Here is a 14,245-nt window from a genome sequence, read left to right as displayed (position 1 = left end):
AAAGCCCCGGTGCTATTTACGCCGCGCGGGTTGGGCTGTTGTGTCTGTGGGGAAAGGTGGCGGCTGAGCCCTGGCGGCCGCGGTGAGGGGCTGCAGCTGGCCCTCAGTGCGCCCGGCGCCCGCCGTGAGGCTTCCTCTGGCGGGTGAGCTGTGGGAGAATGTACGCGCGCTTCCCCTGCTTGTCTTTGGGCTGGACGAACCTGTGGGGCAACCGCTGCCGTGGAAATCTCAGTGCAGGACACAGCTCCCCATCCGGCCCCGGGGCACCCGGGTCTCACTAGGCTGGGGGAAAGCAGCTGTGGTAGGAAGTTGTTGTAGGAGGGTGCCCTTTTTGCCTACAGGCCTTTCAGATGAGCCTGTCTGGGCTGGGAGCTGGTTCATTGTTTCTTACAGCCAAGCAGGTCAGCTCTGCTGTTAACAGAAGCTGAGCAGAGCTGTTGGAAGGAGCTGAGGAGCTGGCAGGGTCAGGCTGCACCATGTCTTACTGCTGTGATCTTCTGAGCATGGCTCTGGTGTGCCTGATTGTGAGGATGTTCCTTGTCTGGGGATGCAGAGCCTCCAAAGTTGATGCAGTGCATCCTTTGTGTCTTGGAGGAAGGGTATGGCTTCATCTGTTGCATTGTTTTCCTCCTTGCCCACCTGAGAAGGTTCAACAGGTGGAGCTGGCCTTAGGGGGACTTTGCTGCAAAGGTGTACAGATGGGGTTGGTGATGACCAGCTTCTGTGGGTCTCTCAAGGGTCCCTTGCACAGCAGACACATTAGCTGTTAGCTGGCATTTGGGCACAGCTTATTAAACCTGGGTTCCCCTGAGGGGAAGAGGGTGCTGTGCCAATCCTGGTCTGTGATCCTGTTAATAAGTGTCTCTTCCCATCCTTGTTCTCTCCTCATTTGACAGTATTTGTGTTGCTAGACAACTTTAGACTGACCTTTTTATGGACTACTCTCTGGTGTCTGTAGAGGAAGGAGCTGCTTAACCCCTGTTAGTAAGCATGGCTCTGGGACTAGCTCATTCTGTGAAGTGTTTCAAGGAAGCTGACTTTTTTAAATCAAGCAAGCATTTGATACATGCTAATAAATGGTCTTAATGCACACAGCTTGGTCCTGATTTTCAATGGACAGCCAACAGTGTGCAGGACATGAGGCCCTCTGATAGTTTATCCTGTGGGGTGATGGGTCCACTTCCACCCCTGACATTGTAGGAGCGTTGAGACAGAAGTTTGTCTGAAGTCAGTAGTAGTGAAATTACGTGCGTGGTTTGGACACCAGCTTGGTGGGGCTCAAACCAGAAATCATTTATTCATAGGGCATAGGTTCTTTTAATCTATTTTTCATTTTCACTGTCTGAGAATGTTCCTTGTGGCCTACTGTTCTTTTTCATGGCCCGCTCGAGAGTTTGGCCTTTGTTTACAGAACGTTGTCAGGTCTTTGATCACAGTATGTGTGTGCTCCCCTTCCTAGAGTGGTATCTCCTTGCCCAAGGTAGAGAGCTCTTTGGATTTGGATGGGTCTGTGGCCCCAGGCCTTGCTCTCTCAGGTGAGCGCTGTTCAAAGTTAATCAAAGTGCTTTGGGAGCTGCTTTTTTGCAGTTTGGTAAATAGATGGCTTTTAATGGATTGAGAGCTTTGCTTTTTGATGAAGACAGTCACCAACAAGCTCTACTACCAGCTATGAAGATCCTCAGTCTAACTGTCTGTAAACCACACCTTTTGAAGGGGTCCTTAGTGTGGCTATCTTGCCACATTTTCTTATCCGTCTTGTGTACGTCATTGTTTGAAACAAAGTCTTCATCCTGGCTTTCATATTACAGCCAGGACCCTGTTAGGTGCCAGCTGCCAGGATAAGAAGTAGTAGAAAAATGCAGCTCTTCTCACACAACACGTGCAGAATTTGAGTTAAAGCAACATATTCTGAAGCAATTAGTTTGGTCATAAACATTTCTTTCCCTCTTCCTCCCCTCCTTTTTTTTTTTTTTTTTTTGCCAAGATATAAATCCATACAGGGGAAGAAAGGTTTCTTAACTGATAGCCAGGACAGCCAAAACATCCCAGAATATTTTTAGCAGATATTTTTATTGCAGAGATACAGTCTCTCAAGTGTGTTTACAGCTGTCATAAAAACCAGCAACAAAAACTGAGAGGAAATAATAGGAAGCAGTAGCTGATAAGATTTGTTCTCAGGGAATTTAACATGGGTTGTATTTTTAGTCAAGCTGTACACTTGAAGAGTAAGCCTTCTTTCTGTGCCAGGAAAGTGAGAGCTTACTTCTTACACCACAGCATGACATAATTTAGCAAAAGTCCTTCCCTAACTTACCCAGCCCAAAGGTTTGTTGTTAGCTAATTGTATCATTATTTGCTTTTATACCATTGACAGTTTCCAGACATTCTTACCAGCATAATCGGATGGGATGTCAGTGTTGTCTTTGCTTTAGCACTGTAAGCTGAGCAGTGGGAAGCATCTGTCTACCCCAGTAAAAATATATTTGGGTGGTGGTGTGTGTTGTTTAAAATAAATAAAAATATCCCCAACAACTTACCTTTCCAGGATATTTGGAGATCCAGCTCTTGAAGTCAAGAACTTTTGTCTGAACCGAGGCTGCTCAGATTCATAAATGATGAACGTTAGCAGGTCAAGCCACTCCAGACATGTGAAGTGTCTTCCCAGGTTCCTCATCTATGGCCTAATTAAGCAAATGAAGCAAAACTCTCCCAGTGGTGCCAGTATAAAAAGAAAAAAAGGTAAAAGCAGCAGAGTCCAAACCAAAAGGAGATCTATTTCTTCTATTTAGGACATAATTCTTCTTCTCTCCCCAGTCTGCACAGCATTTAGGCCAAGTGCAGGCCCTGATGAAGTTAGTTTTTGACCTGTCTCACAGATAAAGAAGCCTGAAGGGCAAGTTGCCTTTCTGAAGTCCTGAAGGAAGTGGTCACCTTGGAAGCCAGTCCTTTGGCACCCTCCTTCCCTGTTGCTGTAGCAATTAACTTGTGTCTCTCCAAGGTGTCGGCTTGCAGATAGACCCATGGGCATTGTGTTGATCAGTATGGGTGTCACAACAGGCCTAACAAGGGGGAGAGCTCCAGTGCTCTGAACAGGGGATTTTCACAAAACAAGGAACTGCTTTTCCTCAGAAAGAGGGAAATACAAAGCCTTTGATTTGCAGAAGGGGAGCAGGAGCTCCAAAAAGTTGATGGCCTTTAGTCAAACACAGGCTCCCAGCCATGGTTGAAGAAATGAAGCCTATGAGCCCCAGCTCAGTGCACCTAGTGTGTGACACTGGCACAGGTTTGCTGTGGCAGACACCTTCAAGATGACATTGGTAAGGCTTCCCTGGCTTAGGGAGCAGTGAGGTCAGCTACAGGACTGCTGGAGGAGAAGACAGCTCTGTATTCCCACTGAGAGAAACCCCTGCGCAGAAACCATCTAAGTTCAGAGGAACACAAGCCTTGCAAGAATAGCCTGGGTCTCGAAGCTTATCCCCTGCCTCCCCAGATGCAGCAAGCACTCTTAAAAAATCCTACAGCAAAATTACCAAAATCCTTGTGTTCTGTATTCCCTGTCCAAGTGTGGGATTCTCCTGGTCTCCTCATGTGAAGGTGATTACCTGGACCGAAAGTTAATCTTGCATCCCTATTCAGGAATGCATATCCAGAAGTCTGTATCTCTTAGAAACCCTGGCTGGTTCTTGGGCATGACAGCAGTGACCTTTACAAGCTCATCCCTTAATCCTAGTGTGACCCACCTTCCTCTCTCCCACAAATACAGCATAAACAGCTCCTTGTGCAGCTCTGAAAACGTTTCCTATATTTCACTATGTATTTTTTGTTGTTGTTGTTGCAGGTCATTTATTTTTCTGCTCAATTCTTTTAACTTGCAGCTCAGTTGAAAGCTGCTTTGAATTTCAATTCGCAATTTAGCTTCTTTCACACCAACATAGCACCTTTGCTGTAAGCTTTCTGCTGGCTTTAAGTGCACAGTAGCTAAATATATTAATTATGCCCTTAGACTTAAACTTGGCATGGGGCACAGAACGTACAGCAGGGGCAACACTGCTTACGCTCCATGCTGGCTTGTCAGCAAAGGGAACACATCAGGGATAACATCCTACTGGGACTAAATTTCCATATGTGATTTCAGCCTGCCATTAAATACTCAGTAAATCCACTGTTTTTCTTACATGCAGAAGGAAAGGACTAATGGATACCTCCTTCGTGTGAAACGTGCTGTAGCTGAGCAGCAAGGACAGGCCTGCCTGTCACCCATGAGAACCTCCAGCCTTGCCTGAGCAGAACAGTGCCTCTGCTCCACTCCCTTCCTGTCATCTGCTGCTGCGTTCTGGAGAAGACAGATCACAGGAGGACCAAAGCAGGACACCTGGTATGTGTTTGTACAGCTGGAAGGGGAAGGAAGTCCTGGCCATGCCCTGCTGCTGGTGGCAAGGTTCACCCGGATCAGCTGCAGCAGGGCAGGGTGAGAACTGAAGCTTTAGTAGCTCTCAGTGCATTTGGCTGGGGGGTCTTGTAGCACCCCGAAACTGTCCTGGAGACTCGCCCTACCTATATGCAAAAAATGAAAGAAAATGCATAATATCCACTGTTATTCAAGTTCCCGGCTCCAAGTAACGCTGGGACAGATTTTTAGGCTGCTTTTAGTGCTTTCTGACAGACGAGGGAGCTGTCCGCTCACCATTGAACTGCTCAGCAAGCAGAGGTGACCACCTGGGAGCTGGTGATGTCTGGGTGGCCCACCGAAGGAAGATGCTAAGCCTGACTTGCAGGAGGTGGACACTAACCTGCAAGTGCTTAAGTCTTTTGCTTTTAAGTGCATGTATGGGGTGTTTTGTGTCCCTGTACAATGGAAACCACAATTACTAGTCTGCAGGGACAGTGGGAGCAGCAGGCCTGGGAAGCTGTTTGGAGCTGGAAAATTTGGCAGTGGGGTGTTGTACACTTTGTTGGTGTAGCAATGCACTCCTCTGCTACACCAAGAGCCCCCCCGAAAACTGCAGCCAGTGCAACACCTTCCTACTAATGGCTAGAGACAGAGCACCTTCCTCTGTGTCCGGGCAATGCAGGCAGCCCTTTTATCTGGGATACCTTCCAGGCAGCAGAAACAGGCAAGGCAAAAGCTAGGTTAAACTGGTCTGAGGTTGACTCAAGCCAACGTGGACTAGTCTGAAGTGCAATAACAACCTAATTACATCTGCTGTTTCTCCTGGTACAACTCATCAGTAGCCTTCCTGCCTCAGCCAGTAGCAGTGTGACAAAGTCTTTCTTAATTACAACCCTGAAATAAAAAGCATTTCTTCATTAGGTGTTGCTTTATGGCTGCATCAGTCATCTTCTGTCCAGCTGCTCATGGCAGAGCTCCAAGTGGGCTGAATCGTGCTGGTTTGGCAAGTATGTGCGGTGGTGGTTTGAGTGTGCAGCTGGGCAGAATGCGGCTCTGAGTCAGAGGTTCCTGGTGGCGTTGCTAAATACAGTTTGCCACAAAGGTCTTTTTCTACTTCATACTGGAGCTGTCTTTATGCAGTCTTCTGCCTTCAGAAACATGGCTCAGACCCAGTTCTTGCAAGTCATATGCATTCATTCGTTAGCCGCAGGAAAAAGGCAAGTAAGAAAAAGTGGTGGCTGTGTTATGCTTGTGGACTGGTTTCCACCACACTTGTCTTCTGAGAAAGATTGAAAGTTGAGGCAGCCTGTCTTCCTATCCAGGATATTGTGCTTTATTTCTCCAGCCATGGAGATAATCCCTATGTCAGATGACTTCATTTTGAATTGTAGTGAGACCCTGAACCAATGATTTAGAAGCATGCACTGTCTTTGTTGTGGTTCTGATTTTGATGTGTTGCTTAGTGTACAAGAAAGGTGGATTGTTACTTGGCTAAGGCTAAATGCAAGGCTTGCATGCTTAAGGATCCTAAACAACTGAAAAATGCTATATGAAACAGAATCTCTTTTCAGCCTCAGTCAGTCCTCTGAATCCTGTTCATCTCTCCCCAAGGTACTGGTGGTAGAAATCAGCAGCCTTTCCTCTACCTCAGTCGATGCACCAGCTTCAGCATAGTGCTAATGGTTCTGAGCTGGTCTGAACTAATGGTAAATCTTGTGTGTCTTGTACAGTGGTGAGTGACTCACATCAGGTCACTTGATCACTTATTCCAGGAAAATAACACTCAAATTTGCCAGAGAACTGTCCCTGACACACTGAAGTATTTGTGAATACTGAGAAGCTGTTGCAACTCAGAATGGCAATTTCTATGTTTTCCTCTAAAATTGTTCATATTGAAATGCAGGGATTGGACAAAGAGCCTTGTTAGACTCTGCAATTTGAGAAGAGTTTAAAATTCATCACTTGGACCGAGAGGAGCACTTGTTCCATGCAATTCAGCTCAGACTAATGTAGAGTTGCAGAAAAACCTCCCAAATTAAAATCAAGGCATAAACTTGGGACTTAATCTTTCTATTTCATGCTAAGTGTTTTTTGGAGGCTATTTTAGCTTCAGTAACTCAGAAAACAGCTGTATCTGTCTGGAAAAAAAAAATGTACTACCCCAGTGATGGACTTAATGCAATCCTTTAATGTTCTTTTTTGGAGGATTTTTTGGACAAGAGGCAAATGGTGCAGAAACAAATTCTTTAGAGGCATAAGACTTCCTGCTCATATGGGAGGAGCAAAGGTTTCACAGTTAAATAGGAAAAAGGCTTGCTTTTAGGCTTCTGAGTTTTGGCATGAGTCCCTGTGGGGGGGATGTCACGGGCCCTCCCCAGTCTCTGCACAGTGTTGCAGTTCTTCACAAAAATGGGACCTTTGCTGGCACTGGAGTAAACAGAAAAACACAGAGGATGTGCTCTGAGCAAGGGGGAGCAAACTGGATGTCACATGTGTGGTGAGTGGCTCTGAGTTAACTGCTACCACTGTGTATCTCTGTCATTTCAATATGCTTAGTAAGGTCACATCACAGGGCTGAAAACTCTCCTGCTCTCTCAGAACTTCAGAGGGACTCTGTGAGGCTCAGATGTGGCTAAACAGACCCCTTAAATGACAGCAGGGAGACCAGTTAAATGCCAGAACTGCCTCATAAACTGCTAAAATCTTGGGAAATTGATTTACCTGCAAAAGCCAAGACAAAATCTGCAACACTGAGCCAGATAACATTTTGTTACTTGGGGCTTTATCTCAACTGCATTTCTGACTTCAGAGGTGAGAGCTGCAGTGTCTGAAAAATAACCTGGTTGGAAAAGCTGCCAACTTCCAGCAGAAAGTGTACTTTAGTGGTTTACTAAAATGGAGGGTGAAGCTGTGACATGCAGAGGAGGGCAATGCAATTTCTAGTGGTCATTGCTGTTTGGGCTCAGTGCAGGGGTTTCTCACAGCACTTATCCTCTGCCACAGCAGCAATAAACATTGCAATAAAAAGACAAGACGCTGCTCTGTTGTGCCACTCTCTTCTCTCTCCTCCCCCGTGCTGGTGTTAGGGCTCTGCACTCAAAATTCACATGTGGATCACATTTGGCATTATAGCTGAATAAACTATAGTATTAAAAATATTCCTGGATCTCCCTTTAAATGGCTTCCCTTCTCACTGTGGCATACTTGGCATCACTGCGATTGCATTTCTGTGCTCTGTTGCTGCTAAGTTAAGCCTATGTCAGTGTTAGCAGTTCAAGCTGTCTTGTCAAGGGAAGAACAGCAGCCACAGGAGCCAGTTTAGGCCTCCTGAAGAAGTCAGGTCAGCTGAGCTTCTACAGGGGCATTCATAAGTGTGCTTGTCTAGCAGAGCTGCAGTGGTGGGCTTAGACATGGTCCAGTTTGAACTGAAGCCATCACTGCAATGGGAGTGGTGCACCATGCTCTGCTTGCAGGTGGCCTGGCCTGACCTGGTTGTAAGCTGGGAGGAACCAGACTGGGCTTAAAACTTGGAGATTTGAATGCAGTGGGAAATGTTTTCACCACCTCTGCAAGTCAATAACCAGGGGAAGTGCAGTCATGGTGGGTGGTAGTGCACCAGTAGGTAGTGACACTTGTAGGAGGGAAGGGCCTGTCATGCTGAGGTGGAATAATGTCAGAAATCACCTGTGTATAATAGCTTTTATTATGAATGCTGTGTACCCTACAAGATGAGGTGGTAGGAAAAGAAAAGGAAATATGAGAGTATAAATAATCAGGGTTTCTGAAAGTCCTTTCAGATGAGCTCCCCCTCCTCAGATTTACAGCAGCTCCCACAGATGTTGGAAGAGGCTTGTGAAGTACTTTTTCAAGATAGTTTTTTGCCAGGAAAGAGATGAAAATCTTAAACCAAAAATGTCTTTAAATTCGGAGTGGTCATTGTAATGTACTTCTTTACACAGCTGCCAGAGAGGTTTTTAAAAGTGCTGTATACACGTGTGCATTAAAACCAGGAGTGCGACATGGCTATAAGAAATTAATTTTCTGGTTTTTGAAGCTAGCAATTAAGGTTGGGACAAATGTTCATATTTGCTGCTCATTCTGCAGTCACTCTTGTAAAACTAAAGGACATGCTGACATGAAAGCTCTGTTGGTGTCATTACCACTGGGCTGCTTCGCTTTGTGCAACATCAGCTCCTCTCTGGTTAGAGTGCAATTGTGTAAGGCTCTTAAATCCCTGTTGAAATCCCTGAAGCCTGTTAGGGGATCCCTCATTAAAAGTGCTTCAGGACAGTCTAAAGTATCACTCATTGTAGAGAATGAGTTTATTGACAAGGCTACATCAAACCCAGCACTTTTTGCAAGCACAGTTTGCAAACCCAGAGAGACAGAGCGTAGCGTGTTCATGCTTTCCTTGTTTCTGTGTGGATGGAAGAAGAAAACAACACTCTGGGTAAGCTTGTTTTCAGCAAGAAAAAGAATTTAAACTTAATCAGGACTTCATGTACAATAGAGGAGGTTAAAAAAAGGACAAAAGGCTGGTTTGTAGATGTGTATTCTGCTGTAGCTCAAAGACAATGTAAGATCTTCCTCAGGATAAAGAAGGAAGTACATGATTGCCTCTAAGACAATGAAAGTTGAAGGCACAGCCCAGGAAGAGAAATTAAGAGAACATTTCAATACACATTTCCCTATAAAATACCTTTTTCACTAGGAAAAGATATGTATAGCCCCATTCTTTGTGTGTGTGTGATACGCTGCAGAAGGAGGTACGAATATCCACAGTGCAGGTAAAGGAAGATACTCCCTTCTGGATCAAATACAAACATCTGTGAGAAGCATTGCTGCTGGTTTGAGGAGAGCAGAACATGGCTGCAGAGAAGAGATCCCTTCTGAGCACTGGCCCCTGCGTGGCATCATGGGAGGAATTTACCGGACCTGTTTGGTCATGAGTCAAAGTTGTGCACCCTAATTCCGAATGACTGGAGCTATAAATGGTTTAAAATGATTTTCAGGGGAGTTGAAAGATGAATAATGCATTCCCCCGGACTCGTAAGTGATCTTTTATCCACAGAAAATCAAAGCAATGTACAAATGTGATTGCTGGCCTTGGGGATGGGAGTCTGAATGACTGCTTATCATTCACAGAAGCTACCAGAAGTGATGTGACATCTGAAAGGAAGAGATGAAAGCTCCATCATGATTTGTTAAATAAAAACCACCTTAATATCTCACTAAATAGCTGATAAGCAGATGTGCAGGATGCTACTCTACTGTTCAGTGCTTCCGTAGCAAAAGGAGGACTTCATAGGCTACAGCCTACAAAAGTTTTTCTTCTGTAACTCCAAGAAAGTTTGCTTGTAGTATCCATGGAAATTCCCCATGGCAGAAGTCAGGATTAAGACAAAGGACCTGGCAAAGTATCTGGAGTAATCTGTCCAATTCTATGCATTGCTATTCTAAAATATTGTTAAAATGTAATAGATGTAGAAAAGGAGAATGGGGAGTGATTTGTAAGAACACAGATTTTGTTTATTTTTTTTATTTATCCCAGCAAAATGAAACCTGTAATGAGAAATTTCCATCTGAAGTAATAAAACTCACTGGAGACTGAAGTCAATATACACACAAGAAAAGATGGCTACATACTAGTTCTAAGTAAAAGTGGCTTGAGAACCTTCTACTGACCCTCATCTCTCCAAAGGAAGTGTTAGAAAAACTATTTACAGGAGCAAGGAGCCTGGTCATCTTAAAGGTAACATATAGTAAATTTGTTGAGGAATCATAGGATGCCATGTATCAGACTGGAAAGGACTGGTCTCCAACTGGAAATTCCTCCATCTCCTACTACTGTAAGTCTTTGCTGCTCAAGACACTGTGCAGGTATTACTGAGTGTTTTGTCCATCACTGCAGTCCGTTCAGTTTGGTTTGGTGGCTTGAGTTTTGATTTAGCAAGTGGATCCTATCCCGTCCAGGTTTGTATGGTTCAGGCCTGGGATCTGAACGTAAGGTGAGAATCTAAACTCAACCGTTCTGGTTTCACAAGGCAGGAGGTAGGGAAGGTTATGTGCCTGCCTGAAAAGTTCATTCCCTAACTTAAAAACTTTGCATTTAATTACAAGACCCTTTTTGCTAATAGATCCAGGAAGAAAATAGTTTGCTATTTAGCATTCATGGCCTAAATAAACAGCTAACCGTAAGACAGATCTGCATATTTTTTAACACTTCTAGATTTGTCTGAAAAGACATAAATGCCTTTTTTTATTCTGTAGCACTGTGAATTTTTAATTCCTGTCATGAGAAAGAAACATAGCAGAAATCAGTGGGAAATTAATTTAAACCTGAGGGCAAAATAATGGATCAATAGTTAGTCCTTCAGTGTATCTCCACTTCTGCATTAGCACTGAATGCTTGAAGGGCTGAAGTGCTGCTGGGCTCTTCAGGCTGCTTATCTTTCAAAGGCCTGGCTCTCACAGAATGCCAGGACATGTGTGTTTGCTTGTGTGATCCCTTCCTATTGTCCTGGTGAGGTTTTCCCATTAATAGCAGTTTCATTTCAACAAATGAATATTTTAGAAAATTTATTGATTGGTACAAGAAGCTCCATTGGTGGCAAAGATTACAAGTTTATGGTGCCAATGGTGGGTGATGAGAAAGTGGAAGCCAGTGGTGAGTGTGCGATGTGGCCAAGCAGGTGAGGACAACAGGGAAACCTGCCAGAGAGCACGAGTTTTTCATCATTCTGCCTTGGCTTTTCTCAATGTACTGCTTCAGAGTGAAGGTATGAAGCTGCTAAATGAGACCCAGATTTTAGTAGCTGCTGATACTGGGAAAATGTATGTGTTAAGTATTAAATGTGTGCCGAGTTAAATAAGGGTGGAGGAAAGAGAAGTGTCTGATGGCCAGAGCTGGCAGTTAAAGGGCTTTGGAGTTCTGTTCCTCTTCCTGCCAGTGATTCACTGTATGGCTCCAGGCAAACACGTAACCAAGCTGAAATATTTTCCTCCAGCTGTTAAAGAGCTGTAACACCAAATACAAGGAGGGCCTGTGCGGTTTAACTAACTCCAGTTTACAGAAAGACATGAGATACCTGCTAGAAAGCTGCTGGAGAAAGGCAAGTATTACAGTATGTCAAACTACTGTTCATAAAAAATGAGCTCCTTGGCTTCACATCAGAGAAAAGCAGTGCCTGGAACTCCCTCTGTGAACAACCCTGATGAAGAGGGTTGGGATGGATGGGAAACGGATGTGAAAACACAGCAGGAGAGAGCAGCAAACTCCACCAGTGGCAAACTCCACTGCTGCTGCATCTGGAGGTGGCTTGGGCGAGCAGGTTATTTGGTGTACGAGCACCAGAGAGCAAACTTTCCCTGCCAACAGCGCTGAAGAGACTGGAGAAAGAGAGGTGTCAAGGCTTTTATACAGAGTAGAGGAACGAGGATGGGATTTGTGTCTGAGTCCTTCTAGCAAGCCTCTCTTGGAAGAGCAGGAAGAGGTAGGGAGGACTTCTTGCTCCTCTGTCATGGTTTAAGCCCAGCTAGCAACTAAGTCCCACACAGCCAGTTGCTCACACAACCCTTCCCCTGGTGGGATGGGGAGGATGATCGGAAAAATAGGTAAAACCCATAGGTTGAGATAAGAACGGTTTAATAAGTGAAAGAGTGAAAATTGAAATTGAAGTATAACAACAGTAACATCATCACCACCATCATCAATATTATTATGACGAAACCAACGTTTAACTCTTTTTCTCAAACCTCCTGGTGCTCCCCCTTGCTGGCTAGTGCTGTCCCTGTCAGCCAACGTATCTGCCTGGTTTTCCTTCCAGCTGGGCAGTGGCCAAGCCTGAACACGAGCAGAAACCAACAGCCCCAGCAAAGGGCCTGTGGGAGCCTGCAGTGGCTGCTCAAACCCCCTGTGGGTTTCGTGCGCAGGGCCCAAGCGCTGCGGAGCCGCTCTGCCCAGCGCCCCGACCCGCCAGGCGCTGCGGTCAGGGCCGTGACGCACGACCCGTGCGTCCTTTGCCATCATGGCACCTGTTTGTCCAGCGCCCGAGGGAAGGAGCCCATTAACCGGAGCCTCCGGCTGTTCCGGAGCCCGACGCTCAGGCGTCACTCAGCCGGGACACGTGCGGAGCTGCCGCAGCCCTAGCACAGGGGACGCTGGCGGACAGCACGTTGTTTATCGGTCACGTCCAGCAGCATCTTGGACCGGGAGCTGCCATGTGAGGGGCGAGAAGCCTTGTCCCAGGGGGCAGGGGTGAGCAGATCCTGGGGCCCTCCTGCGCGGCGCAGTGCGGGGCTCCTGTGCGGGGCCGCAGGGCTGGGGGCCAGGGGAAGGGCCGGGAGCCGTGCCGGCCCCGCAGCGGTCAGCCCCGCTCCCCCCTCTAGGGGGCGCTCTCCTGAGCTGCCCCGGCGGTACCGGCCGAGCCGCGGGACGGGGCCGTGTCCCCGCCGGAAGCCCCGCCCCCTCCGCCCCTCCTCCGGCGTCAGCGCGCGCCCCGCGCTCCCCGCCGCGCGCAGCCGCCGCCTGGCGGGGCCGGGCGTGCCCGCGGGAGAGGGGCGGGGCGGGGCGAGCGGGAGCCGGCAGCCGGGAGCGCTCCGGCCCGGCCGTCACCGGCGAGCCCCGGGTGAGGAGAGCGGGGCGGCGCTCGCGTCCCTCTGGCCGGCACCGGGGCGGAGGGGCTTCTCTGCGGGGGGAACGGCGGCGGGGCCGGGCGGGCCAGCGCCGCTCCGCTCCGGTCCCCTCAGGCCGCGGCCTGCTCGCAGCTGGGGGACGCCGGCCGGGCTCGGCTGGGCTCTCACCGCTCCGGCAGCTGGGCCGGTGGCGGGGCTGCAGCCGGGGCCGAGGGTGCTGGCCGCAGCCAAGGGGGGCCGAGAGCTGCGCCTGCCGCAGGCCGGCCGGGCCGGTTGCTGGGGCCGCGCGGGTCAGACCCTGCCCTCCACTCGGGCACGGCCTCCTGGCCGGTCAGGGACCGAGAGAGCTCTGCTCCCGTTGCCTGTGAGGAGGGCAAGTGGGAAACCGCCCGCGCCTGCCGCCGGCGGGGAACGAGCCACGGGAACCGGGAATAATAGCCGAAAACACCGGCTTCTCCCCCGGTGCCAGCCGTCTTCTGGGCCCTCGGGCTGGCAGCTCATGGAGAATTGCCAGAACCGTGATTTGAAGTAATAAATCTGTGCTGGTTATAGGGAGGAGGCAAGGTGGTGCTGGGGAACGGGACAGGTGTAAAGCTCCGGGCATGCTGTGGGTCCAGGGGTCCTCCCCTGCGAGGCCACCCCAGAGCAGCACCCAGTGCCACTCCGCTGTCTCCGGGGTGGGACACGCCAGCAGGACATTGTCCACCTTTGCTGTTCCTTTCCAGTGTCCGTGTTTCTTGGTGTGCCCGAATTCAGCCACAAGAGTTTTGGGAAGAAATCTTGGCTTGTGGGGTCCTGTGGGAAAAGCTGCTCCTTGGGACGCCCCTTCTCTGGGGAGCAGGTCTGAGGCGACTGAGTGCCTTTCAGGTGCTCTGCTGTGACTCTTTTGCTTTTGGCCTTGTGCATTCGAAAGGAAGCAATGATGTTTATTTTTTCCTGCTGCAGCGCCACAGATCCTGCACCCCAGTGGATCAGATGTCGTGAACCGTTTCTGGGCTGAGCTGGTTTTGCAGGTGAGTAGGGCCATGGTTTGAGACGGTGTCCAACCTGGTGCTGCCGTGGCACTGAGAGCGCAGCCAGCAGTGCCGGCTCTGCAGGGCTTGGTTTTGCCGTACTTGCTGGGGTTGAGCAGAGCTGCCCGTGGTTTCTACCAGGCTGTGACTCTTTTCTCTTGCCATAAAGCTGAGCAAGCAGCAGCCACTGTGAACAACTTTTTTTGGA

At 48.2% G+C, this 14,245-nt stretch overlaps 1 protein-coding gene across 5 annotated transcripts in view; it reads left to right on the top strand.

Moving 5' to 3' along the window:
- The first annotated feature begins 128 nt into the window (after nt 1–128).
- Nucleotides 129–14,245, top strand: part of TEX264 (testis expressed 264, ER-phagy receptor) — a 49,828-nt gene continuing 35,711 nt past the window's right edge. Inside the window, exons 1-4 of one of the 5 annotated variants that reach the window (XM_030501382.1) lie at nt 129–143; nt 2,546–3,594; nt 4,182–4,375; nt 13,970–14,037. The gene's annotated coding sequence lies outside the window, so the exon portion shown is untranslated. Of the gene's footprint in view, nt 144–261; nt 525–2,314; nt 3,595–4,181; nt 4,376–12,851; nt 13,018–13,298; nt 13,866–13,969; nt 14,038–14,245 lie in introns of those variants that run through there. The other 4 variants (XM_030501384.1, XM_030501385.1, XM_030501383.1 and 1 more) reach the window with 4 other exon arrangements.

Source organism: Strigops habroptila, chromosome 11 (genome assembly GCF_004027225.2).
Source record: "Strigops habroptila isolate Jane chromosome 11, bStrHab1.2.pri, whole genome shotgun sequence".
In the NCBI taxonomy this organism is placed as follows: Eukaryota; Metazoa; Chordata; class Aves; order Psittaciformes; family Psittacidae; genus Strigops; species Strigops habroptila.
The sequence above is the reverse complement of the archived record's forward strand: the minus strand, read 5'-3'. Positions and strand labels throughout refer to the sequence as shown.